This window comes from Microtus ochrogaster, unplaced genomic scaffold (assembly GCF_000317375.1).
Source record: "Microtus ochrogaster isolate Prairie Vole_2 unplaced genomic scaffold, MicOch1.0 UNK21, whole genome shotgun sequence".
Taxonomy (NCBI): Eukaryota; Metazoa; Chordata; class Mammalia; order Rodentia; family Cricetidae; genus Microtus; species Microtus ochrogaster.
Window position 1 is genome coordinate 105174 of NW_004949119.1, and position 6823 is coordinate 111996.

The following is a 6823-nucleotide window of genomic DNA, read 5'->3' on the forward strand; positions in this document are numbered from 1 at the left end:
GAGCAGGGAAGCATAAATGAAATTCTTAAACATATAAAAGCTACTGGATTCATTTACGGAATTAGCTGTTGTGCTCTCCAAAAGCAATTACTTTCTTTATGAATGTTGGGTTATTTTGGGAATGATAGAGTTCTAAAATATTCATTCAAGCAGAATGCATGCTTGATCTATCATATTGATCTCCTAACTTCATATGAATAGCCAATGGATGACAAAAGATGACTTTTAGGATTACACATAACACAATCTAATCAGATACCCATTTAGTATTTTCTATGTGTGTATATATAAATTCATGTATGAAATATATACAGCACATTATTCTGCGTCACCCACTTGGGGGGTAGATTAACCCAACAACTTCTGCTCTTCTGTAGCTACCCTTTTATCTTCTAATCTGCAGCCTCTGTGTGTAGAATGGAGTTTTCAGTGCAAACCTATCATTTATATGTGACTGAATCAGATACCTTAGGGTAGTTTCATAGATAGTTGAAGATTGTAGTTCAATTTGTGGACTATTCTTGTTTTACTAAGCATTGTATTCCTTGTGTATACAATGATATCTGAGATGCAGATAATTATTGTACCTATGTAGAAACATTGAATAAAGTTAGCAATACTGTTTATTTTATGGCTTTATATTATATACGATTTCATCAAAACTGTGGAAAAGGTAATCAAGATGAGTCAGTGGGTAAAGCCACTTCCTGAAAACTCCTGGACACACATTAGTAAAAGAAGAAAACTAAAAGTTCTACTCTGATTTCTGTGTGCTGTGCATGCATGTTCCCACACACATAAATAAATAACATATAGTAAAATATTTTGAAAACACAATTATTATTTTTTAAAAAATATTTATTTATTATGTATACAATATTCTGTCTGTGTGCATGTCTGCAGGTCAGAAGAGGGCACCAGACCTCTTTACAGGTGGTTGTGAGCCACCATGTGGTTGCCGGGAATTGAACTCAGGACCTTTGGAAGAGCAGCTAATGTTCTTAACCACAGAGTCATCTCTCCAGCCCGAAAACACAATTATTAAATGATTTATGCAGTCTTAAGATTGTATTTGGACACATTTCCATTTTCCCAAGTACCTGACACCTTCAGGTGACGAAGTCTTTTGAGACAGAGGAATTAGAAAGATTATCATAGGGCTGGAGGGATGGCTCTATTGTGAAAGCCTTGGACCACAATTGAAAATAAAAGAAAGACTGCTATATGCCCTGCCACAGTGCCAACCAAACCCTGGGAAATTAGTCACTTTTTTTATTTGTTCTATGAGGAAAAATGTATATCTGTTATCAACAATGAGCCATAACCAACTTTTAAATTACTCCCTTGGTGTTTTATTCATCTTTGTCTATCTGTACACTCCAGAGAATTGATTTGCAGAGTTACTTCCCATGATGTTAGTTAGTATATAGTCACACACAGGGCAAGAACTGATAAATATCAAAATATAGACAATACAGCTTTCTCTGTGGGTGTGAGGAGAGGAATCTCCTACCTGATATTTATAGGTTTTGATCATACCCAGCTGACAAAGTGGTTGGTAGGTATAAAATACTGTTATGATATTTATAAAGATCATTTTAATTTTTAGACAGCATGAATATAGTGATAGAAATAATTTTTTAAAATTATGTGAGAGCAGCATCATGAAGCAAAAAGCCTAACATATCTAGCAGAAAGAACTGGATGAGGTGGTGACTGGGATGCTGTATTTGAAGATATTGGAGTCAGTAGCACTAATAGCTTTGAATGTAAATAGGAAAAATCAAGAATGTTTACTTAAACAAATGTATATGGTACAGATATTTTAAAACTCTAGAATATAGTAAATTAGGAACGACTAAATTGTTAGCAAACAGTTAGGTTTGTATGCATTTCCAATTTTTCGCTCCAACTTATTTACTAGTTTAAGAAATCCATTAATCATTTACCCCTTCACAAAGTAGGAACTGTGAGCACGCCTGTATCTAAGGGATTGTGCCAAGCTTCAGCTAGACATGGCACATGCTCTATGACCGAAAGAATCTGAGTTTCCATTATATTTTTGCCAGAATAAAATTTGGCATATTATAAGGTAATTATTTAAAAACTATTGAAGATGTGGGCAGACTGTTACTCTGGGATCCCAGGTAATAGCTCTATGGAACTTTCTATAAATGATTCATACAAACTTGCAGGCACTTCAAAAGAAGGACTTCTGACTAATGCTGAGGTATTGAACAATCTGGCTGTGAGAACTTCTGGTGTTTACAAGTTACTTGTTTATTTGCCTTCTAGATAGTTCTAAGTCTGTCAGTTTTCAGATACAAGGGTAGTATTTCTTTACAGAGAAATATAACAGAGAAGCTGTTTATAGTATACAGAATGGTAGTGTTTCAGAATTCATGGGGTGGATGATGGTTTCCATATTCAATTTACTTTGAAAGGATATAAACACACAAGTGCACGTACACACACACACACACATATACATATTTATATATGTGTGTGTGTTTAACAACAACAATAATAAAATAAGTTATCAGCCCGTTTCTAGAGAAGGTATCTATGAGGGACTGGAAAGAGGAAAGGGAGGGAAGAAAAGGGTGAAGAAAATGATGTACTTCTATTTCAATTAAAACATATTCAAATTTTCCTTCTTCAATAGAGTCTCCTTGGGTATACTAGCCACACAAGACCCCAGACCCAGCAGTAGATGGTCAGCACAAAACAAACTTGGTGATACTTTGTTGATTTTTTGGTCTCATAGTGCTTTGTTTGGGCATTTTATCTTACTGGTCTTTTGTGTGTATATTATAGTTTATGAATTTTGGCTTTTATGTATATGTATGTCTACGTTTCTCTAGATTTTTATTATTTAAAATTATAATTAACATTTATTTGCCCTTTTGCTAAAGAGAGGGAAGGAAAAAGATGTAGAATTTGATGGGTAGGGGAACTAGAGAGAATCTGAGAGGAGACAGGGGAGGGGAAATATGATCAGAATATATTGTATAATTATTTTCCATAAAAATAAATTTAAAAATATTAGAAAATAAATATGTATGAAGTTTTAAAGAATAAAATATTGTTGAAAATTTAAGTAAAAGGAAAGTGGGAATGATAGTAACAATTCGTTTCAGTTACATATTATTATTTTTAAAATTATTTTATTTATATATGTATATATACGTATTTTAAATGCAATAGATAATTATATATATATACATGTGCGTGAGGTTATATGCACATGATTGCAGGTGCCTCTAGAGGCTGAAGAAGTGGGAGTTGGAGCTGTGTGTGTGACTGTGAGCTCCCTGGTGTCACTGTTGGAAACCAACCTCTGCAAGAACAGTAAGCACCATTAACTGTTGGGCTGTCTCTCCAGTCCCTTGCTGTGTGTTTTACAATTTTGCATGCATGCATGCATTTCTCTAGTAATAATGTCTCTCGTAAGCATGGCTACGATCCCATTCTACAGAGGACTGAGAGTGACAGAGAGAGAGAAACGTGTCACCAAAGGTTACACATCTAATGGTCGTGTTGTGCTTAGAATAAAGGCACAGGACTCCATTTGTACAATGATTTTCTGATTTTATTTTTTTATTTGTATGTCTGTGTATGTGTATGTTTGAGAAAATGCAGCAAATGAAACCTCAGAAGTTCTCAGACCAACTGAGAGCAGAAATGCTCTTATTCTCAATATGCTATGTATAGACAGAACCAAGCAAAATTTCATCTTACTATTTCCTGCTACTGGTTGTACTGGGTTATTTATAATATTCATGGTTTCCAGGTCTTCACATACACATCTATACAGTGAACATGCTTTTATAGCTCTTGCCTAATGTTTCACATAGTAACACAGGCAAGCTCAGTATTCTCAGAACAGGAAAAATCAGTTTAGGTGGCTTCTTTAGGTATTGTGTATATCGACAGTGGACATCACACCACGGCTTGTCCATGTGATCATCACATAATTCTTAAATTCCCATTCTGATTTCACTCTCAATACAGCTCATAATGCAATTTTCATAGAACATTAAAATTTTAGACATAAAGTTTTCCTATAAAGTCTTAGCCACATGGTGCTGATACACACCTTTAATCCCAGCACTCAGGGGGCAGAGGCAGGTGAATCTCTGAGTTCAAGGCCAGCCTGGTCAACAAAGTGAGTTCCAGAAAGCCAGGGCTACACAGAGAAGCCCTATCTTGAAAAACCAGAAAAAAAGACCAGTCTGTTAAAATTCTTCATACTGACAGTGAGAAACTATTGAAAGCTGACTGACTAACATTCTTAGCCTCAGAGATCTTTCTGGCTGTACCCTGCTGTGACTCCAAGTATTTCAATTATTGCTCAAATTAGGGAACCAGGCACCCCAAACACTATCCCATAGTTCTTTAAATGTATTTACTTGAAAAGCTTTTTAAACATTAATAATACATGTGATGTATGTGTATCTATAGGTGACATTAGACATTTATTAGAACTATAAAGACAAAATAAACATATCCAAGTAATCATTCCCCCCAATTCTTTACCCTACTGCTCTCAATGTACTGCTGTTGTGTACTCTAGCCTGTATCCATCTCTGAGAGCAATTTTGTGTATTGTCGTATCTACATCTATATATTTAAGGAATGGTAATACCTTCCTGCTGTACTTGCCACTGTTATTCCTACCTTCTGACTTTGCTCCTATTTCCTTTGGGCTTTGACATCTTTATTTCATTATATACTACACACTTTAATAGTTTTCCCTGTGATCAACAGGATTGAAAGGTGATATGCCTTTTGTCCTCTGGAGAAGATTGTTTTAGAAAAAAAAAACACTGGAAAGAAGCTAACCATATTTTATCTTTTTGTAACTCTCTAACCAACCTATTGGGAGGTGTATATCCTATAAGAATGCATTGTTATTTTCAGAAAAAACGGCATTTGTATATTTTGCAGATTTATTTTGCATCATTAATACTGCATTTCATTTCCTTCCTCCCCCCTCCCTCTCTCTCTCCCTCCCTTTCACTTTCTCTCTTCTTCCTTCTTTCTTTCTTTCTTTCTTTCTTTCTTTCTTTCTTTCTTTCTTTCTTTCTTTCTGTTCATTTTCTTAGTCTCAGTTTTGGCCATCATAGACTCCTCATATTCCGTGCAAACAACATGAATGGGTTTTACATTGTTAGCAGACACATTTCTGCACAGACTCTTTATTTTTTTCCCAAATTCTGGTTCTCTTGAGGAGGTCTCACAGCTCCTTTACTCATGGGGAAGAACTTTGTATCCCTAGCTACCTTTATAAGCATCCTCTAGATACTATATTCCCTAAGATTAAATGAGGAGTAAACGTTTGCCAAATGTTTTCAAGAGGAATGGGCTTTATCCAGAAATTTGGGTAGCAAAGATGAGTTGATACAATATGAAGAAAAAAAATCTCCTTCTTCAGCCTTTCTAGTGTTTTGTGGTAAACAGTGGAGTAAATTCCCTACTATATAACAGTCCAAGGAAGGCTCGGTTTTTATGGGTGACTTATCTCCTATAAAAATACATGATGATTCCTGGCTATGGATTTTTTTTATTGGCACAATGCCCAGTCTTTCTTAGATTGTGCCAGAGGTTTCTTGGTAATCTGCCAAGAGAGCCTTGTTTTGCACACAGAAAATATAACGTCTTGTAAAATTACTGTATACTATCCATGTCTAATCTGCTTTGGTAGTGTAGCAATGGTAATGCTGAATCTATTTAAATCCTGCTAGTCGTGTCTCCTAAACACTTTTATAATAAAACAATCATTTTTATAAATAGCTATTGTTGTCTTTCATTCAACAGCTTACTTTTTTTCTGAAATGTTGTCCTACTCTAGAATTTCTCACACAGAGTGACAGTCCTAAAATGTAAACTTACTAAGCAATCTCCTAGAATTTAAAAAATTGTAAAATCAAAACTTCATTTTATTATAGCAAACTACATAACTTATTCTCTGTTATAGTGTTTTGCTTGTGTCAGTTTTTTGCATATGTATGCATGTATCATGTGCATGGTATGCATTTGTATACATGCTTGCTTATACCAGGGTGCACATGTGTCTGCAGATATAGGCACATATTTGTGGAGGCTGAAAGTGGCAACAAGCATCCTACCTGATCACTCTTCACTTATATTAGCTGACATTTGCTTATTGTGTGTGTGCATCTCGTTGTCTTCACTCTGTCCCTCCCTCTGACTCTGTCTGCTTGTCTGCCTGTGTGTGTGTCTGTGTCTATGTGCGTGCACACACATGTGCTATGACTTCCTCCTGTGAAGGTCAGAGGACAACTTCAAGGAGTTCTCTCTCCTTCTCCCAAATGTATTCTGGAGATTAAACTCAGATTGTCAGTCTTGGTGACAAGTGCTTTTCCGAGGTGTACATACCACTGGTCAACTACTTTATCTTTTGTGGCGTGGTCTTTTGCTGAGTCTTCCTGTCTCTGCCTTCCGAGTGATGGAATTGCAGGTGGTTACCCATACTGCTTGTTTTCTTTGTGAGTACTTGGAATCTGAACTCCTGATTTTACAAGTGTGTGGCAAGTGCTTTATCTATAGAGCCGACTTCTCAGCTACAAGTCTGTTAATTTGCAATTTCTGTTTCTTCTTTGATGGAGAGTAGAGAGCAGGTCACAGAAGACATTAGATGATATACAAACAGAAGTGCGTTGTAATTCCCATTACAATGTTAAAAAGCATAGGATCTTGTAACAGTGCTTACTTCTTTAAGATATTCCTTCCTTTTTCATAATGAGAGAGAAGTCATCTGATTAAAAAGCTACTAAATTAATCATTTTCATCTGCTTTC